The 23,339-nt window shown below is 36.9% G+C and overlaps 1 long non-coding RNA gene across 5 annotated transcripts in view; it reads right to left on the bottom strand.

Annotated features, from left to right (window-relative positions):
• LOC144289767 (uncharacterized) overlaps nucleotides 1-23,339 on the bottom strand; it is a 72,412-nt gene that overhangs the window by 41,826 nt on the left and 7,247 nt on the right. For 3 of the 5 annotated variants that reach the window (XR_013357681.1, XR_013357684.1, XR_013357682.1), the window contains 3 exons: nucleotides 13,946-14,179; nucleotides 11,891-12,004; nucleotides 1,118-1,266 (listed from right to left, as the gene is read on the bottom strand). This is a non-coding gene — a long non-coding RNA (uncharacterized LOC144289767). The remainder of the gene's footprint in view (nucleotides 1-1,117; nucleotides 1,267-11,890; nucleotides 12,005-13,945; nucleotides 14,180-23,339) is intronic. The other 2 variants (XR_013357683.1, XR_013357685.1) reach the window with 1 other exon arrangement.

The following is a 23,339-nucleotide window of genomic DNA, read 5'->3' on the forward strand; positions in this document are numbered from 1 at the left end:
CTTCTTTCTCCAAAAGTGTTAAGACAACCTTAATGCTGAGAAAAATGGCCCACTCTCATCTTTGCTCTGAAAATATATGTACTTTCCATCCAAAGTGACCATGGACTCCCAATCTTTCTCAATACGGTGAAGATTTCATTCCATTTCAACTAAGTCAGGAAACAGTCAACTGATAAAATTGAAGAACCCCATTGACTCACGGAGTAGTTGATATGTATTTCAGCAACAACTTTTCTTGTTAGCTATGGTCTGAGAAAGTGTTACCTTATAACAGTGATAAAACTATTTTCTGTAGTGAAAAAATTTTAAAGTAATTAACACAATCTTAATTACTTCACTTACCAAGTTGACAGAAGTAATGGAAGAATTTTTAATACAAGGTAAAACAATGGAGTAGTTTCTATTTTTCCCAGATTAAGCCAAATATCCGGTTTAGGGTTTTGGCTATTGTTGTGTATACAAATGAAAAGCAAACAAATGGAAAACCTCTAGATTTTTCCATAAGACAAATTGCAGAGAGAATTGGCTTCCCAAAAGAGTATAATGTAATTTAAACACTTTTGTACTGGCTTTACTTCCCAGCTCTGATACTATTATTCAGATGATCAAAAAAAAAAAAAAAAAAAAAAAAAACAAACAAAAACAAAAACAAAAAAAACAAACCATTATTCAGTTGCCCCTTTACTTTTTAAAAATGGATTAAATTTCATTTCTGAGGTCCTTCCTTACTCTGATTTTCTATAGTTCTCAATAAAAATATATTACCCTGATTTGATCCCAACTATACCATTATCAAAATTTCATTTTCATTCTCTCATTCATATCTCTCACCACAATTTATTAAACAACCAACACTCATTTAGACCTCAATACCCTGACTTTATCTTCACTGCTAATATTTCCTCACAGGATATATTTCAGGATATTTTTGGGAGAAAGGGTTAAGGAGAGTGCTAACTGCCATACAGAAATAAACCACTGATCTCCTTGGTCTTACTGAGCTCTTGACCTATTTTCTTGCCTGAATAGCCAGGAAAGAAATTCAAAAGCCTTTAACCCTCTTCATACTTAGAAACAGAATCTAAAAATACCACATCTGATAGAAGTTCCTCATCACCTCTTCTTATCTCCAAGGATGAGCTCACTGAGTCTTAGAATGGGAGCAGTGTTAGAGGGGTCACCATTTCTAGATGCTGACTTCAGATTTGCAAGGCTCTTGGGCCATTGCTGTCAGATGCTGCATCTTCTATAAGGCCATCTTAAGAACTGAAATGTATCAGAAAGAGTGGAGTTTAGTTCTTGGATTTTTTTAATGACTTGTTTCCCCAGATATTCTTGTGGTCAGGAAGTTCATTCCATTGTCTACCTTTCTTGGCTTCAATTTAAATGTGTTCTTTTCCACTCAATCTTCCACTGAGATGGAAACGTCTCATATACCTCTTGGAACAGCCTTCTTTACCCTTGAATATGGTTGTTAGGGTGCCCTTCAACTATCATTACTGTAAGCCATGTATCCTCCGCGATAAACGTAATTAAAAACTGCTCCAGGGTCTTCTTAAAGTAATGTGAGATTTTTACATTTTTATGCCTGGTGTGGGTGATGTTAAAATGAGTAGTACTGGGATGAGAAGGCAGGAGGGATGTCAAAAGATACCCTCTATCCTTAGTGCTCCCTTGATGGAAATGACAGCCTTATTTGTTTTGTTAACCAGTGCATAATTAAAAGTCAATATTCAAGATCATAATAAAAATCTGTATAACTACTCATGTTATGAGACTGAGGCTTGGAAGGAAAATCCATTAAAACACAGCCATGTGTAATTTACAAGAAATCAGTAATAAAATGTTTGCTCTCGACATTATCTGCAAAATGGTCTGTATATTACCAGAATAAATCCATATTACTTGGAGGCTGCAGATAAACATCCATAGGCAAAGTTCACGTTGAGGTTATCTGCCTTATGCTCTGAAATGGGGAGTGCTATTTAGAGGAGATAAATTGTGGTTTACTTCTCCAAGTCTCAAGTACATTGTGCAGAAATGAGTTTAGCTCCTGCGAGGGTATCTGTCATATCCAAATAGGAGAGAATGCCATTACAGGGTTGTGCCCATTGCAAAAAGGATATAGTTTTTGTCCTCAGTGGGAAACAAAAGGAAGATTGTCAACAATTAAAAGCCCTGTCAAACCTTGTGCTCACAAAAAAAAAAAAAAAAAAAAAAAAAAAAAGGAATGGGGAGATGCCTGATGCTTTGGAAAACATTGATTCATTCAGCAGTAGAATATCTTATTCAAAGTCTCCAGTGAATTCACTGCCATGTATGCAAAACTGTTCATGAGGCTATCCCTGGGATTCTGCAGTTAGAATATTTTTATGCAGAGGGAAAAATCTAATAGTAATAGAATGGAACTCTGAAACACCCTAGCAGAGTTTTTATGAGCAGTCTGACACCTGTCAAGGCAAGAAAGTGGACACCATCTTTGGATAATACTCAATTTCCTCATATTAGGTAATGATTGTTGTTTCATGCCATTTAAATTAGACTCTAAGGTGGTGCTGGGAAAGGGGAGGGTGAGAATATTCCATCTCTTTATTATCATTTTGTCTCCTATCCCAATCCTTTATCACTTTTCTGCATCAGCACCACCATGGCTGGTGGTTTCTACTAATATCTATTTGTGATAAAACTCCAGGTTTGGAGCTCTAGGCTTTGCTTTTGATATGGAAATGAAGGCTCTGAAATTTACAAAACCCCTTTCTCAGTACATTGGACTTTCAAGAACTATGGTCACTTTAGGCCAGTGGTTCTCAAAATTGTGGTCTGAAAATCAACGATAATATCACCTGGGAGCTTATTAGAAATGCAAATTCTGGGGGCCCACCCAACATCCACTGAACCAGAAACTCTGAATGGGTTTCTGTAAAAGGACTCAGTATCTCTTAGCAATCCTTCAATTGCTTCTTATGCTTACTAAAGTTTCCAATTACTGTGTGAACTCCAAAATATTCTCTCTGAGGTACAGAGCCCAGCAATGATGTCTTTGCTCTGATTGGTACCTGTCCTTTCTCTAACCCAACAGATGCTAGGGATTTAATGGGGATCATCGGGCAAGATTTACTTAAATGAGAAAAAAAAACTACATTATGTTTCAGAAACATTAATCCCTTTCATGCATCCTGTCCTGAAAAAAACAAACAAACAAACTTTGGCAAATCTACTGGGTCTCCATTTTCATGAAAATGTTTTGTTCCCACAAACCTATGTCTCACTCTCTTTCACTGCTGCCAGGAAACACAGTTATTCTAAAGTCATCTGCAGCTCTAGACCAATTGGACGTTACTGGAATTAGAGAAATAATATATTGCACATAGTACAGCTAATATAAAACTGGCATTCTGATAACATAAATCTATAAACTGGGCCCCACTGAACTCACTAAAACCATGTTAATGAATAATCTTGGATCTCAAGACTTGGAGGTGCTTCTGAATCACGAAAACTACAAACACATCAAGTTACGCTGACTCTAAATTTAAGTAGTAAGTGTATTCTGTTATCCTCCTCAGATTTGATATTTCATCACCATGGGTATAGTTCAATTTAACATAACTGATGTTGATTTAGTTTACTGGCAACTCTCTGAGTCCATATTTTTGACTCAGCAGAATGCTCCTTGTTCAGACACAAATATAAGACTTGGGGATTGGAGGACAAGGATATCACTAGGAGAAACAGAGAAAGGATAGGCAAGGTCTGAGTTCTCAGATTGTGCACGGGCCACTAGAGCAAACACAAGAGCACTGCATGGTGTTTCATATTTGTAAAAGGAACAGAGATCCTCAAGATCTGTCACCATTGCATGAATTTATAGCTGTGGTATTTCACAGCTTCAACATTAGTTCCATCTCTTTTTGATGACAGCCTACCTTTGCAAAGCTGAGTTTTCAGCAGCTTCTGTGATAAAAAGCCAATGCCAGGGAAAAAAAAATCACCATCCAACAGGAAATAAGGGTGGCAGTGTTCTATTTAGCACCAAGGTTTGAGAAGTGGTACAGTACCCAACAGGCACACCCATCTATTAGTAAATAGCTGTGACTATTTAAAAATGAAATAGGCATTTTTTTTTGTTCAGTGTATGTGTATTTTTTTCAAACAGCTACTAAATTCTTAGGTCATAAGTACGTTATACATTTTAAATTGTTTGGACCTAACTACTTAATAAAACTCTTGAGCATTTTTTTGGCCTAGAGGTACCATTAACCATTAACCAGTTTGTGAATCTCTGGGCTAAGGGGGTTCTCCTTGTTTAGAATCATACAGAATAAGATATTCACCACAGAGGTGGTAGGAGCCAAAGGCCGTCAAGCTTACAGACAAGGTCAAGAATGCAGGGCATAGCTCTCATGAATCCTCCCTTGGCCCAAAGCTTGTACTTTTGGCATAGCAACTATTTTTCTCTGTCTGGTATTATAATGAAATTTTCCACATCAATCTCCCCCATCGGACTATAGAGTCCTGAGACTCATTCTTACTTGTTTCCATTTTCTCCCACAAAAACATCTATACCACTTCCTGAGAATTTCCCTTGAAATCAAGCAACTTTTAGATTCAGGTTGAGGGTGTTCTTTCAACCTTCTACTTAGCTATTCTAGGACCCCTCAGATTTTAGCTGGGCTCAACATTTTTGATGAGGCCTCATGCTACTCCCATGAATATGTATAGCTTTTCACATCTGTCAAAATTCAAGTTTACTTTAAGCTTAAGGGTTGGGGCCCAATGGCCTGCCTGGCCCCATCTTTCAGAATCCTATACCTGTGTATACTCAGTGGATAGATGGATGGATGGAGTCTCTCCAAAAGGTTGAAATGTAGTTAACATTAGTGCCATCAGTCTTGCAAGTCTGGAAGCCAAAGGTAGCACACGAGAGTGACTAATAACAAACACTGCTTTTCTGAACCCCTGAGAAGTTCTCTTCTGAGAATTATATTCTTTAAAGAGCTCCTCTAAAACCATCAGCTCAAAAATTATGCTTATGTTAAGAGTCATTAAAACCTTTTAATCAGGGTCCCTGGGTGGCGCAGTGGTTTAGTGCCTGCCTTTGGCCCAGGGCGTGATCCTGGAGACCCAGGATCAAATCCCACGTCAGGCTCCCGGTGCATGGAGCCTGCTTCTCCCTCTGCCTGTGTCTCTGCCTCTCTCTCTCTCTCACTGTGTGCCTATCATAAATAAATAAAAATTTAAAAAAAAATTAAAAAAAAAAACCTTTTAATCTGTTTGGAAACAAGATTTTCTGATAAATTCACTAACATGAGATTACCTTCCTAACCTCTTCCTATACTCATCAGGAAGGGAAGTGAGTTCTGTTTAAGGCATGGTTATATCGAGGTCATCTATTCCCAACTCATATATAATATCATATCTGCTTTAACTTTGCTCCAGGAAGATACCTGGTTATTGGAATAGAGGAAGAAGACTAAGTTAATCAAGTGATCCTATGTAATTAAAGTTCATTGATGCATCTGCTAGATTTCTTAGCAGTATGTGCTTGCAAATGGATTGTATTCCAATGGTTCATTTGTAAATTAGTTGTGTGGAACATGAAATTCATTTTTCCATTAAAAAAATACTTGTGAGAGATGGTTACATTTCTAGCCTATCCTCTCAAACTTACCTAGACTGTAACTTTGCTAAAATAAAGTATATTCACAAAGGGTCTATATTGCTTTGATGTACATGACTAACCAAAGTGGAAGAAATAAAATTGGATAATAATTTCTTTTTTTAAAAAATGTGTCTTGAAGGCTCATGCTTTGAAAAAGGATAGCTTTAAAACAAAAAGGGTGTGTGTGCTTGCTTCAACAGTGCATATACTAAAAAAATAAAAATAAAAAAAAAACAGTGCATATACTAAAATTGGGCTGAGACAATTAGCATGGCCTCTGGGCAAAGGTGACACACAAAATCCTAAAACAAAACGGATGTGATAGATGAAAAGTTTAGGAAGATTCTAAAGCAGATTTTGGAAGAAATCTGAATCTTAAGTATCCTATCCCCAACTCAGAAGGGATACTTAAACAAGGGATGGCAAGGAACGTTTTGGTGTTCATGGGATTAATTTTCCCTGACCTCATTCTCTAGCTATATTAAGATCTCCTCTATGGGCAATAGATAAATGTTGATCTACCTTCATAGTATCCCTTCCTTCCTTTGTTGCTGATGGATCTCAATATACTTTTGGAGCAAATATTCCTACCTTACTCTGAATTTATGTAGTTTAAATAGAACGGATTCCATCTCTGGGGTTAAGAAATGCACTAGGAATTTAAGCTAGTCTGAGCATCCCAGTCCTCTGCTGATTGACTGGTCCAGAGTTGAGCATCTGATCTTAGCAGTTCCAGTCAGAAAATGTGCATGATTTTTACCAGGACTATTGGGGAAAAAAAGACCTTAATTCCGCAAGAGTGTCTGAGCTTGTAAGATGCAAGCCTGGTGCTGCTTATTAAAAATATAAATAAATAAATAATATAAATGTTAAAAGTCGAGCTTACTTGGAAATTAAGTCAACACAGCAAGGCAAAGCCAAGGACTATTCAAAGATATATTCCTGACCACAACTTTTAAAAACCTGTGTCTGAAACCTATTTCTTGAATACATGAGCCAGTGATTTTTCCTTTATTTCAAGCATTTTTCAGTTGGCTTTCTGTCACTTTCAAGCAAAAGAGTCGGTTTATTTTACAACAAATGTCAACTAGTAGCTTATGCTTTACTACTTCTTTGGTAATACCAAGGGGAACCTATCCAATCTCTCTCCAGATTCCAACACCAGGTGAATTGGCTTCGAGATAATTCCAAGGGAATTTGAATTACAAGGCTCTAGCTATTTTGCCATATTTTGTTTATCTATGTATGGCTTTCTTTTTCTTGATATGGGTTAATTCTTACCATTGATCACCCATTGTTAGTGATATTTTATTCCCCCCTTCCCTGCCCCTAGGGAGATTATAGAAATTTAATAAAAAGAGAAAGAGGGGGGAATCCCTGGGTGGCTCAGCCGTTTGGCGCCTGCCTTTGGCCCAGGGCATGATCCTGGAGTTCCGGGATCAAGTCCCACATCAAGCTCCCTGCATAGAGCCTGCTTCTCCCTCTGCCTGTGTCCCTGCCTCTCTCTCTCTCTGTCTCCCATGAATACATAAATAAAATCTTAAAGAGAGAGAGAGAGAGAGAGGAAATTCTAGAAATGTAACAAAGATAGAAATATTTTTTGTTATAGAATGGGAGTTCTTATCCTCTGTTTCACTATTAATATGTATGTCTTAACGAAACCACTTTAGTCTCTCGAAATCTTTGCTCCCATATTTGTGAAGAAGTAACTGATTCTAGGAGTTCTGAAGTAACTAGAGGTGGAAGAGAAAAGAATGGTGGACCAGTGCTAAACAAAAGCATGGGGACAGGTAAGAAAGGGATTTCCTGTGATGTAATAAATTGAGGCGAGAGCAGAAGACAGGAAATCTAGGCATGCCTTGGATATAACCCCAGTCAAAGGAAAGACTGGTTGAGAAGAGACAGAGCCAAACAATTCCCTAAAGGAGGCTTCTGGCAGTGGCCCCAGACAGGGGCTAATAGATCAGGCTTTGCAGATCCATAAGGAGTTGTTCATTGATTGAAGGCTGTAATCTTCACTTTCCTGAATGCTCTCAAGAAGTCTATGCTTAATAAATCTGGTCATTTATGTGACTCCTATAGTAAAACCCAGATGAGGAAACACTTAACTTTTTATAACAAGGAGGTGGGAGGGAAAGAGAGAGATTTTATGACACAGGATTTTTTTTTTCTCTGAAAATGAACATAACCCTGCTTAATATAAGCAAGAATTTTCAACTTACTGGAGTAATTAGTTGACATTTGGTTATAAAATAAACCAATTTTAAAATGCTGATTTCTGCTTTTTCTATAGCTACTTAATGTCTACAGAAAGGTTTTAATTCCAAATGGAATGGGTTGCTGGTAGTATGTTAACAAGCTATTTAAGATATAAAAACTGCATAATACGCACAGATTTAAATGCAGCAGTATAAGGCCAGCCTTGAATTGTATGTGTTACATATCTGTCAACATATTCCTTTTGGAAGAATGTGATGCTAACTTTATTGCCAAAGGTTGCTTGATACATGTTCTAGAGGGCTTTCCTGACTAGGCGATGAACACATGAGAAGAAAATTTGTGTTTGTCTCGTGTCTATTCTAAAAAACCAAAATGCACATTATAATGAATAAAAAATTATTAGCTGTTAAAATGACAGAGTTCAAGGGACTTCCATCACAGGAAAGATGGAGTAGAAATACATTTTCTTATTTCCTCCTGCTAAGTACAACTAAAAATCCTGTGCATTACATAAGGAGGAAACATAAGGAAATTCAGAAAGGTAAAGAGAAGACAGATGAGCTGGGTGGGGGCTCTTGGACCTAAGGAACACACAGTGATAAGTTTTCTGGATTTGTTCTGTTTGGGTATTTTCAAGTTTGGTATGTGTGTGTGTATGTGTGTGAGTTTGGAGGGGAGGTTGTCTTGCTTTATATATTCTAGACTGAAGAAATCAGCAATCCAGAAATTCTAAGAGGCACAGACAAAAGAAATTCCAACTAAATTCTGCTCTCTCCAGACAAAGGCCAGCAAAAGGGCAGCCTTGCAAGACAGAAAGCTTTCAGAAAATAACTACTCTACTCCAGCCACACATCACAAAAAAACCCACCATGGATCCTTCCCAGCCTGCAACAGCAAAAGCAGATGTGGGAACCTAGATATCACCTCTGCCAGGTTGAACAAAACACCCCAAACATTCTGCTAAAGCAGTAACAAAAGGTAGAGTATGTAGCCAAGATTTCATCACCACAAGACTAGTAACAAGCATCCCTGATCCACACTAAAACACTAGTGGACAGCAGGAACTCCCACCTTACCTAATAATGTCAGGAAAAGTCAGCTAAAACAGAAGGCTTAAATAAGATTCGGAAATATTCAAATATTTATAAAACCCCAAATGTCCAGGCTTTAATAAAAAATGCCATGCATCATACTAAGAGCCAAGAATATCCTGAATTTAATTAAAAAATCAATAAATGCCAACACAATGCTGACATAGATGTTAGAATCACATGAGAAAACATTTAAAGCAGCCACCATAAAAATGTTTTGGTGATCAAGTAACATAAAGTCTCAGCAAAGGAATAAAATATCTTAATGAAGAAATAGAAGATATAAGAAAAACAGAATGGAAAATTTAAACCTGAATACAATAACAACAAATGGAATCTAAACCTAAAACATAATAATCAAAATTTAAAACCTCTGTGGATGGGATGAAAATGGTGAAATAGATGGATCTTGGAGAAGATAGATGAAAGAATATTAAACTTGAAAATAAAGCAACATAAATTACCCAACCTTAATAGGAAGAAAATAGACTTAAAAAATAAATAGGGGGTGGCTCAATGGTTGAGCACTGCCTTCAGCTCAGGTCGTGATCCTGGGGTCCTGGGATCAAGTCCCACATCACCTCTCTCTGTGTGTGTCTCTTATGAATAAATAAATAAAATCTTTTAAATTAATTAATTAATTAATTAATCAATCAATTAAGCCTCGGGAATCCATGGGGCTACAACAAAAGATCTAGTCATTGGATCATGTCATTGGAATCCCAGAAGGATAGGAAAAAGATGCAGGACTAACAAAATACATGAGAAAATAATGGCTGAACAAGAAGCTCACTTTAAATATAACACTATTGGGATCCCTGGGTGGCTCAGAGGTTTAGTGCCTGCCTTTGGCCCAGGACGTGATCCTGGGGTCACGGGATCGAGTCCCACATCAGGTTCCTGTGTGGAGCCTGCTTCCCCCTCTGCCTGTGTCTCTCCCTCTCTCCCTCTCTCACGAATAAGTAAACAAAATCTTTATAAACACTGCAGACAAATGAAATTAAAATTATGGAAAAATGTATGTCCTAGAAATATTTATCAAAAGAAAGGTATTCACGTGCAAAATATAAAATTGAACCCTATAACTCACACCACTCATAAGAAACTACTCAAATGGACTAAGATGTAAATGCAAGAGCTGACACTATAGAAGTATTAGAAAAAAACATAAGTGTAAATCTTCATCACTTAAGATTATGCAGTGGTTTCTTAGGTACATCACTTAAAGCACAAACAGTCAAACAAAAAAACAGATGAGTTGGAATTCACCAAAATTGAAAACTTTCGTGCTTCAAAGGACATTAACAAGAAAATGAAAAGACAACCCACAGAATGGAAGACTATATCTGAAAATCACATATCTGATAATGCTGACAAAGAGTAAGACAGAAGGCACAAATTCCGAATAGCAGGAACAAAACAGGGGATAGCCTACAGATCCTGCAGACAGCAAAAGCAAAATAAGGGAATGCTATGAACAACTAAATTTCACAATTTGTATGAAATGGATCAGTCCTTAAAAAAAAAAAAAGTACAAGTTGCCACAGCATACCCAATATGAAGTAGACCATTTGAATAGCCCTATAGCTATTGAGGAAATAGAATTTATAATTTTAAAACTCCCAAAAAAGAAATCTCCAGGCCCAGATTATTTCACTGGAGAATTCTATCAAATGTTTAAGGAAGTAACACTAACTATATACAGTCTCTTCCAGATAATAGAAGAGAAGAAAATATTTCTCAACTTTTGTTGAGAAAATTTTGTGAAACTAGTATTACCAGGATACCAAGCTAAGCTAAGTGAAAAAGTAAATTCCAAAAGATCACATGCTATATAATGTTATCCATATAACATGCTAGAAATGACAAAATTATAGAAATGGAGAGCAGTTAATGTTTGCCAAGCATTCAGGAGGGAGTAGGAACAGGAGGAAGGTTGGTATGTCTATGCAAGGGTGACATGAATAAATTTGTGGTCATGCAAATGTTTTGTTTTTGATTGTATCAATATCAATATCTTGGCTGTGATATTGTACTATACCTTTGCAATATTTTGCCATTGAGAGAAACTGGGTAAAGGGTATATGATATTTCTTACAACTGCCTGTGAATCTACCTACATTTTGAGATTATCACAATTGTCTCAAAATAAAAAGTTTAATTTAAAAAGACACTTCATTAGTGTGAAAAGATACTGTGAAAGTATCTACAAAATGCTTGGTTCTAGTTAAAAATGAAATAAATCTAAAATATACATATCTATCTGCAAATTAAATCCTGATGGTCCTGGGTATATTTTCAGCTGTTTTAACCACAGATTTAAAATATTTGGAGCCGGGCAACCCCGGTGGCTTAACGGTTTAGCACCGCCTTCCACCCAGGGCATGATCCTGGAAACCCGAGATGGAGTCCCACGTCAGGCTCCCTGCATGGAGCCTGCTTCTCCTTCTGCCTGTTTCTGTGTGTGTGTGTGTGTGTGTGTGTTATAAATAAGTTAAAAATCTTTAAAAAAAAAATTTGGAGCCATAAGTTTTCAGTCAAACATGCACCGAAAATGATTTTTTTTTAATTTTTTTAAATTTATTTATGATAGTCACACAGAGAGAGAGAGAGAGAGAGAGAGAGAGAGAGGCAGAGACAAAGGCAGAGGGAGAAGCAGGCTCCATGCACCAGGAGCCCGATGTGGGATTCGATCCCGGGACTCCAGGATCGCGCCCTGGGCTGAAGGCAGGCGCCAAACCGCTGCGCCACCCAGGGATCCCCCGAAAATGATTTAATCAGTCATTAGACTACCCTTCTCTTCCTTTGTTTAGTTATTAGAAGCTAAGCCTGTTTTAAAAATATATGCATAAATATATATTATATAATTTTCTTTTAATTAGAACAACCATAACAAGGCTGTTCCTTTGACACAAACCTCAAAATCATACATCCTGGTAATAAGTCAAATGAGTAGATTGTTGAGCCCTTGCAAGTCGGAACCCCTGGAGAATGACAGATAGCTTTCTCAAATATTCCCACTGCTTGATTCCTGGAAACCGGGGTAGGGAGAAGCCAGGTTAGTAGAGAAGTGACATTTCCCCCCACCTCACTCTGTCTTGCTTGGTTCCTAAGTGTGCTTCCCCTCTGACCACTAGCAAGCCTACTTCTAACACTGAAACTCTATTAGTAGTTATACTAGCTAATACCTTCTGAGTACTTACTATGTGCTAGACACTGTGCTAAGTATATATTTAATGTTAATAATAGCTGTGCCCGGTGCTCTTATGATCTCTAATTTACAAAAGAAGAGAAAGGGAAGAAAAGAAAAAGAAAGAAAACCAAAAGAGTTGAATAACTTTCCCAAAGTCATGTAGTCTAGTAGTAAAATGGGAATTTGAACTAAGATCTGTTTGAATTCAAAACTTAAGCCTTGAGCTTACTCTGGGTGGTTCTCAAATTTTGCTATATACTAGTAGTGATGGTGACTTTAAAAAAAAAAATCTTGATGCCAGGTTACACTCCACACAGTGGAGTCAGAAGGTCTGGGGTAGAAGCCAGCTTCAGTCTTTTTAAAAAGATCTTCAGGTAATTCCAATGTGCAGCTAATTTGGGAGTCACTGCACTATGATCTGGTCTTTTAATTAAAACTCTGGCTGCCCAGGTGCCTACGGTTACCAACTTTCATTCACAAAACTCTGTCTATTCTAAGGCTGAGTTTCTAAATACATCCTGCCCCCAGGGAATGCCCTCATCCTGAATTTGGCCCCTAAAAAAATTGGTTAGAATTTCTGAATTACTCGGGAGACTCTTAAAACACTAGAATTTAAGCTAATGAAGACTCAACACATTTATTTCCCTTTTGATAGAATGATTCACACTGAGGCTTTGAGGCCTCAGCCCCAGGGCAATATGGGAATACAGATATTTGGGGGTTCGAAGCTTTTCTGAAGGTATTTTATAACAGACTTAGCAACAGCCCATTCATGAAAAATGAATATAACAAATTAGAAAACATCAAAAGGGTCCCCACCATATGAACTATTGGCTTTCATAAATAAAGACCTTAGAAATGACTTGCAAAAGCTCTAGGTGTCAATTATATAATAGTTAAGCTCCCCATGTTGGCAGAAGACACTGCATATAAGGAAAACAAGGCCCAGAAAGTAGAAAAAGCAAGGTTACCCAGGTAGTAAGGGGTGACAGTATTGTCCTGTCCTTTAGCTCTTATGTGGACAAATGGGCTAGTGCATGGCAAAGCTAATTGCATAGTACCTGCTGTATACATATTTATCCTTGGACAGTCGCCCAATGTCATTTGGGCTATTAGTTTCTTTTTCCTTGTTCAACATGTTTACAGACATCGCAAAATCAGGGAGACAGATGGGTAATTGATGGGCACAAATGTTGGTAGACAGAGTAATGAAAAATAAAGATGGAAAAGAGCTTATAAACCCCACAAACCCAAAAGCAAAGAATCAAAATAAGTATGTATGGCCCAAAGTAAGTTGAATATTTGGAAGAAATGGAATTTAGATACTGCTCTGTCTAAATCCAAATTTAAGACAAAGTCAACCGAGAAACATGCAAAACGTCTTCTGACTACTCTTGCCTGCCTCTCTTCCCCGCCAGAAATGGTAGGATTCATTAGCTTATTAAAAGTGGTGAGGAGAAACTTGAGGTCTTGAAACTTTTCAGCATAGTATTGGCAACTGTCCCTTTACAAAGTGCCCCAGAAGTCTTATCTTGTCTGGGTTTCGACTCCAGTTTTCCTTGTCCCAGCTTGTGATCATATGTCCCTTTGTAAATTTCTCAGAACACTCTTTACATGTTTTTCTTTTAAATTGAAACAATGATAAAGTTCTGAAAAAAAATGTCCACCTCCCAAGATCTGAATTTCCCTGGGCAGAGGAGAAAATTGTTCCCTACAAGCCCCTAGTCTGCGTGGTGGTGTGCAGGGCAACCACAGACAGTGGGAGGGGTCAGGACTCACCACAATGCTGCTTTGAAGTGAAGGCTGGGAAACACTGCATCTGAAGCAGGTCCTGGGCATACAGACATGCCTTTCTAAGTAGACTTGAGGCCCACCAAGTGCCAGAGACAAAGATGAAGCAGAAACTTCAAGACTCTTTACAAAGCACTAACCCAGCGCTCATCAAGAAAGCATTAATTCTTGCAACTGTCCCTCCATAGGATAGTTACTATCCACTTCAAATATGGCCTGTTACTACAGAGCAGAATGAAGAAAACTTTGTAATGAACATAATATGTGATGCATCTCTCTTAAGTCTCTTGCTTTACAATATAATTAGTGAACATAACCAACATTTGAGCTAATAAATATGCTTATTTTGAAATAAGTGGAAATTTCAGGTGAAAGTATACTCCTGCATCCTGAAAAGTGAAACCAACATGCATTAGTTATCCATTGCTACATAATACATTTCCCCTGAACATAGTAAGCTAGACCAGCAAATATTCATTATCTCATGGCTTCTGAAGGTCAGGAATCTGGGCACAGACACCTCTCTCACAGGCTGTGTGTGGTAATCTCACACTTTATTGAAGGATCCATGGCCAAGCTCATGCACACTGCTGGCAGGACTCCTGTCCTTTATACCTGTTGGCTGGAAACATCCCTTCCTTGCTACATGGGCCTGTCCTTGGGGTTATTTGTAACATATCAGTGTGTTTTCCCCAGACAGAGCAAGCCCTGCAAGTGGGAATGAGAGAATGAGTAGGAGGAATACGGAAATCATGGGGTTTTAGAACCTAATATCAGAAGTAACAACCTGTCATTTTTCTTCTATTCTGTTCATTGGAAGCCACTAAATCCAGACCACACTCAACGGGGAAGATTATTTTTGAGCATGGACAGTTAACAGGCAGAAATCATTGGAGTCGTCTTCGAGGCTGCCTGTCACACAACATATTCCTTCTTCCCAGGTTGAACAGTACTGACGCTATGTTCTTTCCTGACCCCGTGTTAAACAATTCTGGAATGGGCATACTTTCCCTACATCCAAAAATACTAAGAACAAATATTATTTAGAGGCCAGCTCCAGGAAACACCTACCCCTGGAAGAGAAGAGTGTAAAAACTAAGATACTTTATTTAGAGAGACTAACATCTTGCTCATTAAGGCTCAGTGGGCATAGTAAAGCCTCAGTTCACTATGCCCACTCATCCAAAGCTATTACATCATAGGTTCTTCGCTATCACAACCACAATTCACCTTAAAATCACCTGACCCATATGCTAAAACCCATACATGTCCTCCCTGCCACTTCACATATTCAGGCAGCAAAGGTGCTATTCTCTCTTACTGCAATAGTTTTAATAATAGCCTTGCATGATGAACAGATTCTTCTGTGGGTCTTTCAGAGGTCAAATGTTGATGATCTCAAGTATAATTATTGCCATTTTCTATTACCAATGAAATCTTGACCTACTGTCACTATAGAATGGCAAATTATTTTAGTCAAATGCTCCCTAAAATATAAAGGAAATAAAATGATAATTAAGCTTTACAAGAAAAGATACTGGGCATTGTTATACATTCAACTAAATGTGTATGTTATTCACTATTTATACTAAATCATTTTACTTTAAAGTATACATTGAATTAGATTTATCTATAGCAAAAGAACCAAATTAATGTCCATATTTTCTTCACATCATACTGTTTTTTTTTTTAAGATTTACTCATTTATTCCAGAGAGAGAGACAGAGAGAAAGAGAGAGCGTATGTGCAAAGAAAGGGACAAAGGAAGAGGGAGGATCCTCAAGCAGACTCCCTGATGTGGGGCTCAGTCCCAGGACCCTGAGATCATGGCCTGAGCCAAAAATCAAGAATCAGTTGCTTAACCCACTGAGCCACCCAGGGGCACCCCATTCTGTTATTTCTTATTCTTTATTGGTGGGTGGGAGCTTTTGATGTCTTTCTCTAATATCTTATGAATAGGGAAGTGCTAGAATTGCTAAGTTCTCTTTTTTCCTACACAGGCAAAAATTTCACCAGACCCATTACTCACAAGATCAAATTCTCTCACATCTCAAAACATTAACTTGGCGTTTCAATCTTTTTAAGTTATTCTTTAATATATTTTGAATCTTTCTTAAAATTTTTTATGAAAATTCAAGAACCAAGTTTTCTTCTCTGTATCCGTCGTCAAAAGCAAACACCACTGTGATTCACAGCACACTATTAAACACTACGGTGCTTAATTAAAATGAAAGTTTGTACAGTGGATGTTTTGTTCACTCATGAAAATTAATGATGTTACTTGTGTGAAGATTATAGCTAATACTTAGAATTTTAACATGATCATGGCATCCAAAACATAAAATAAGGTGCTTCTTTTGGATTGCAATATTTGTAAAATTTGTTTCAGAACATTTACCTTTACTTAGCAGGTTTCCCTGTACCTGTATACACACTTTGAGCTGCAGTGTTCAGTTGTAACGACAGAAAAAATATTTTTAGTATGCAAGAAAGTCATTCTTACATGCACTATTTGTCTTCTAATGATGATTAATGCTATTAATTTGATGCTCAATTGAATTTATGAATTTTAAAGTTTGGTTATTGCTTAAATAGCCAAATAGGCCACCATTGTAAAACAGAGAATGAAGAAATATTTATCTATAGATGATCAAGCATTCAGTGGGTTAAAAAAAATACACGTTCCAAAGATTTAACTTTTAAAATGTATGTAAACAGTGCGAACTTGTTATTTATCTCAAACTATATTGAGATACATCTCTCATATAAAAATACACAAAAGAAGGATTTCATTATGTTAGTGTCAATTTAAATCTTCCTAAGATAATTTGTCTTTCATTTTAGATCAAAATCATGTCCTTACAGCTCAAAATAGGAGCCCATTGAGACTTTGGGACCTAGCCAACACTTTTAATGAAAATCACTATATTTTTTCAAGTCCTAGGATATTTTAGTCTTAGCATTCTAATGAGTAATTAGTACCACTACCAACCCATTAATCACACATATGGCTGCTTTAATAAGTAATTTTTCTGTGAATACGGCTTAAAAATTATGATTGAAATGAAAATGCCCCTGCTTTATCAGCTTATTGATATTCTTGATGAATTGATTCAAGCTCTATGTTTTCATGTATTTGCAATTGGTTTCACAAAATAAATTATGTCATTTTTCATAAATGCTCATACTCTTTCTAATGTTCAATATCCAATCTGATCAAGCATTACAATATGAAATATTAAGATCCAGTAAAAAGTCTAGATGTCAACATGTAAGAAGATTAATCATTTTAAAAGTATTTATCTTTATGTTCATGGGGACTCACTTGTTGATTTACAAATGTGTCTCTAGATCCTATGTTACATAGATATTAAATGCCTACATGTGTGTAATTCCCTCAACTACAGAAATTCTGGCCCACTAGCCTTTACTCATCCTGGCCTCCAGCTGAGGAATTTGACAGTCAAAAAGAAAAGAAATAAGTTTTAAACCTGATTTCTTTCCAAAACTAAGGATCTAAAGGCAAAAACTTATTTTCTTAACTCTGTGTGCTAATTATGTATCTGCCTAACCAATAGTCCCAGAAGGAGGAGGAACTGGTTTAGAAATGAAGGACTTTCAGGATGGCTGGGTGGTTCAGTGGTTAAGCATCTGCCTTTGGCTCAGGGAATGATCCTGGAGTCCTGGGATGGAGTCCCACATCGGGCTACCTGCACGAGCCTGCTTCTCCCTCTGCCTATGTTTCTGCCTCTCTCTCTCTCTCTCTCTCTCTCTCTCTCTGTCTCATGAATAAATAAATAAAATCTTTAGAAGGAAAAAAAAAAGGAAATGAAGGACTTTCCGTTACAATTTCCTTTCAGTGCCAACTTCCCAAAGAAGTTTGTCCAGGGGCACCTGGATGGTTCAGTTGACTAAGCGACTGATTCTTAATTGCAGCTCAGGTCATCATCTCAGGGTGATATCTATCCCTGTGTTGGCTCTGTGCTGGGCTTGGGACAGCTTAAGATCCTCTCTGGGGACACCTGCACAACTCAGTGGATTGACCATCTGCCTTTGGCTCAGGTCATGATATCAGGGTCCTGGGACTGAGCCCTGTCTCAGGCTCTCTACTCAGTGGGGAATCTCCTTCTCCCTCTGTACTCCCCCCACCACAACCACTCATTCCCTCTCTCTCTCTCAAATAAACAAAATCTTAAAAAAAAAAATAAATAAATAAAAGATTCTCTACCCCTCCCCTCCTCCCTCCCTCTCAACAAAACAAAATAAAAATTCTTTAAAATCCAAATCATGATCCTGAGTCTAAATCACCATCTTTAATCTAATGATTTTTAAATTTATCTTAAAATTCAAAGAAGTAAAATAGAAAAAAAAATGAGGCAATCAGAAAAGTGAATGAAATGAGCAGTAAAATCCTCCCTGGCATACTCCCTTCTCTACACTCTCTCCACAGCAATAGTCCTTATTTTTTTTAAAGCTTCTAGATATTTCAATCCATTTTGAAATTCTATAATTAAATATATAAAATATATATGATATTATATGATATGGTGTATACTACTTTATTATGTTACTTTATATATTGTATATAATATATATAAATATAAATATATATACACACATACAGTATATGTACAGCATTTTTAGTACTAGCAAAAGATTAGGAAAAAACTTAGTATCTATTACTAGGAGACTACTAAATGATTCATTCATATAATAGAAATCTCTGAGGCCAAGACAGGGACTCTTCATATATATACATCACAGGTCTCAAATACACTATCAAAGTTATAAAGTAAGTACAGAACATTGTGTATTGCATGCATTCATTTTTTTTCATTTTTATTTTTTTAAATGCAGGGAAACATATCTAAGAAGATTAAAAAGAAAAAACAAACTTGACAATCCCCAGGGAGGGGAATCAAGGGGCTGAGACAGAGGAAGAAGGGAGTTTCAGCACAGGTAATCTTTTGGACATTTTTAATTTAAATAAGTAAATAAAATGTACAATATATTCTATTTTAAATCATTAAATAAACAAATTTTAATTATAAAAACACTAAGTTCTGCCTTATTTTTTTTTTACATTAATGGAATTTTACTGAATGGATTATTCTGCAACATGCTTTTTATCACTTAACAATGTCTCTTACAATTTTTTTCTGTTTAATACATAGGAGACAATTGTATTCTTTTCAAAGCTGCACATTATTCCAACGTAGATAAGCTAAAGTTTATTTTTAAATTCCTCTGTTAATATAGTAAATCATCAGTTGAGGGCCAGTCAATAAGTGCTTCATATCCTAATTTAATAAGTGCTCTACTCTTAATTTACTATTAACTCTTCCTTTGGTCTATTAGTAGACAATAAATATAAAATAGCAAACATGCTCAGCCTTATTAATAATAAGTGAATGTTAAAATAACAATGGGAAAAATCCATTACTTACCAAAAATCCATTACTTGTGGATAATAGAGCATTGTTATATGCTTCAAATAAAGTATAAAATGGGACAATTTGAATGGCAACTAGCAATTTGATTGAGAAACATTAAAATGCATATATTTTTCTTCCATTAATCCCATGTCTATGAATTACTTTCACTTAAGCAATTAGGCAAGTTAGCAAAAAAAAATGTGCAGATGTGTTTTTGTGAAAGTAAAAAAAAAAAATGAAGATAATCAGAATAGCTAATTCTGTTAATTTCCTATGGCACATCCACATAATAAAATACTACAAAACCATTTAAAATAAAACTGTAGAGAATTACTTTTTAAAAAATTGTTAAAAGACAAAGTCAGATTACCAACAATATATAAATCATTATGTGGCTTGGAAAAATAATCTACTTGCATAGAAAAGATCTGGAATATATAACAAAACATTAAATAACAATTTTTGCCAAAAACTGGAAGCATGGGTAATCTTAATCCCTTTACTAGTAAGTATTTAATTTTTTTCTGAAATTAGCATGTATCATTTGTATTATAAAGAAATAACAGAAGGGAGGGCATCTGAGTGGCTCAGTTAGTTGAATGTCAGACACTTGGTTTCAGCTCAGCTCATGATCTTGGAGCCCCATGTCCTACTCTGTACTCAGTGGGGAGTCTGCTTGACATTTTTTCCCTCTCTCTTTGCACCCCCCCCACACTAAAATAAATAAATAAATCTTTTCTTGTTAAAAGACAGATTACTCAACAATTACTAAATCTTGCGGGGGGGGGGGGGGGCTTGTTTGTTTTTTAGTTTAGTAAACTAAACCTTAAAAGAATGTGGGCAATATAGAATGACAACGCTATGGCTAAAGGCTGCCCCTAAATAGGTGATATGATATTTTTAAATATATTCTTTGCTGCTCTGTGAAGTATTTATAGGAACTCCCTGAATCCCAACCTCACCTAATAATGCTCAGAACAGAATACTTATGATGACATAGTTCTTGTTGGCATATACACATTTCCTTCTATGGATTGCACGTGAAGTTTGTAAAGAGACCATGTAGCATGGCTTTGTGCTAAGTATTCTCCAAGGGCTTTGGTTTTGCTATATAATTGTTCTGTGTTTGGGGGGGGGGGGATTTAGATTGGTAAATCATGCTCCCAGTTGGAATCCTCCTTTCCCAATATATTCTTCAGTGAAAAAAAGTAGCTTGGAAGCAACACGGACCATGGGATCAGTAGGATACCAATTTCTTCAGAGAAAAATAACCTATATATAAGTATGCTTACTATTCAAATCGGTTCTTGATTACTGCGAGCTTACACAGCAAATTCAGATGACAAGGGATTCTGTATTACCCAAGTCTATTTGATGGCTGTAGTTGGATAGTGAAGGAATTTTCAGAATATGTATCAAAATCTATTTCTTTTCTGAATTAAAAATGGAAAATTCTAAAGTTAATTAAACATTGGATATTATATCTTAAACAGTCAAGATGAGATTTCAGGAGATCAGGTGATTTTTATTTTCTTCTCTATTTCCTTCTGCATTATAGAAACTTTCTTTTTCTTTTTTTTTACCTACCCCGCCCCACCACCACGTATTAAAGAAATTTTCTAAATCACACTTGAGTGTTTTGTTATGTTTTGTTTTAAGAATTTGAGCAGTGACTTATATTTCAACATTTCTTTCAGAAAATAAAGATCTAAGTCAATTTCAATGTTAGTTGGCCGCTGGAATGTTGCTTAGTCAACATAAAAATCATCACATAATGTCACAAACTTGCTTGATCAGAATAAGCTTCACAATCATCTGAATGAGAAATATTCTAAGAAATGTGTTTTTTAAATGCCCTCAAGCCATTCGGCACAATGCTAAATAAAATTCACTATCTCTTTTACTTACTATATTAAGCCACAAAACCTTTGAAAGAAAAAATAATCTGTAGTGAAATAGGAAGTAAAATTATTTTTCTCATGACAGCTATGTCTTTAAATAAGGTCACTATAAATTCAGTACAACTAATCTACTTTTGCTCTGTCTTGTTGAGATCAATTCTTCAATTGCCAAAGCAATTAAAAAATGTCCAAATTAAAATCAATATAATTTATTCCAGAATCTACTCTCATTTTCTTGAAATGATGTACCTGAGGTCTTTGAAGAATGACTGATATGAGTGTAAAAAGTAAAACTTATCCTAAACACAGCAACATAAATACAGCTGTAGCAGCGAAAACAGTGAAGCTTTTATTCAGTGTCTGTGGCTTGTGGGGTATTATGAGAGGCTGTCAAATGAAAATGTTTAAGGTAAGAATGCCTTTGACATGAATTCTACATCCCTAAAACTTGTACTCACATAGAGGTCAGATGGAGGATTTGCACAAAAATATCCTTTGGTGTTTGGGGCAGTTCATTGTCATAATGACCCCATAATGAATGATGTTCCCTATGCCCACACTCCATTGTCACTCTTCTTATCAAGCCTATCTCTACACTCACTTAAATTTTGTCTGGCCTTGTAACTTTCTTTAACCAACAGAATCTGGCAAAAGTGTGTTGTGTTCTGCACCCTTTGTGCATGTTCCATAGTCAAAGCTTAACAGACTTAGAAGCTTCTGTTCTCATCCTTTTAAAATGCTGAGACCGGGCATCCCTGGGTGGCTCAGCGGTTTGGCGCCTGCCTTTGGCCCAGGGCGCAGTCTTGGAGTCCTGGGATCGAGTCCCGCATTGGGCTTCCGGCGTGGAGCCTGCTTCTTCCTCTTCCTGTGTCTCTGCCTCTCTCTCTCTCTCTCTCTGTCTCTCATGAATAGATAAATAAATCAATCTTAAAAAAAAATAAAATAAAATGCTGAGACCACTGGGACGCCTGGGTGGCTCAGTGGTTGACCGTCTGCCTTAGGCTCAGTGCATGATCCCAGGGTCCTGGGATTGATTGAATCCCACATCGGGCTCCCTGCAGGGAGCCTGCTCTCCCTTTGCCTATGTCTCTGCCCCTCTCTGTCTGTCTCTCATGAATAAATAAATAAGTAAAAATCTTTAAAACCCTGAGACCACCCTGCCTGAAGAAACGAAAGAATATGAAATAAAAGAATATGTGGCAAGAAGTCCCATCAGGTGTGCTTGCCAAATCCACCCAAACCAGAAAGCAGAACTGCCTGACCTCCCAGGGGATCCATAGGTTTTGGTTTCAGCTGCTTAGTTTAGGGGTAGTTTGTTATGTAGCAATAAGTAAAGTACAGCATTAGCTATTTATTCATCAAGAACGGTCTACTGAGTGCCAACTGTGTGTCACTGGCATTGGAAAAACAGAGATAAGCATCAAATGGTCCCCTTTGCATGGAATTTACATTCTACTGTTTGAAGATAGAGAAGGGAAGGACCGAAGATTAAAAACAGTGTGAAAAATAATAATTTCACATGCAGAGAGGTGAGGGCAGTGATAAAAGCAGAGCAAGATAAAGGGATGAAGGGGGACTTAAGTGGGCAGAGTTGGGAGAAGATGGGTAGAGAAGATTTGTCTGGTTTGGTGGCATTTCATCAGAAAGCTGAATGTTAAAAGAAAAGAAGCCAGGCAGACAAAGTAAGCTTGCCATGCAAGCTCAGGGGCAGGAGGGCAATGAACGAGGCATAGGTTCCTGAAGAAGAGGGCCAAGGGGCAGGTGCCTGAAAGAGCTTGAAGGACCTTGTGCATCATAGTAAGAAGGTCAGTTATATTTCCATTAGAGAGGATTTACTCCACTTTTAACATTTAGTTATCCCTAAACACAAAAACACATTGTTGTAAATAATTCAAGTGGTGCGGCAATAAACTCTTCTCTCTGCCCTGCTCCCGTAAAGCCAGCAGGCTGCAATGGCCATTTCATCCCTTGATTTAAAAATAAAATCTGCATCATTATGAGCTCTGGAAGGTTTCTGTTGCATGGATCCATACTGGAGGAGCAAAA

Source organism: Canis aureus, chromosome 19 (genome assembly GCF_053574225.1).
Source record: "Canis aureus isolate CA01 chromosome 19, VMU_Caureus_v.1.0, whole genome shotgun sequence".
NCBI classification, from domain to species: domain Eukaryota; kingdom Metazoa; phylum Chordata; class Mammalia; order Carnivora; family Canidae; genus Canis; species Canis aureus.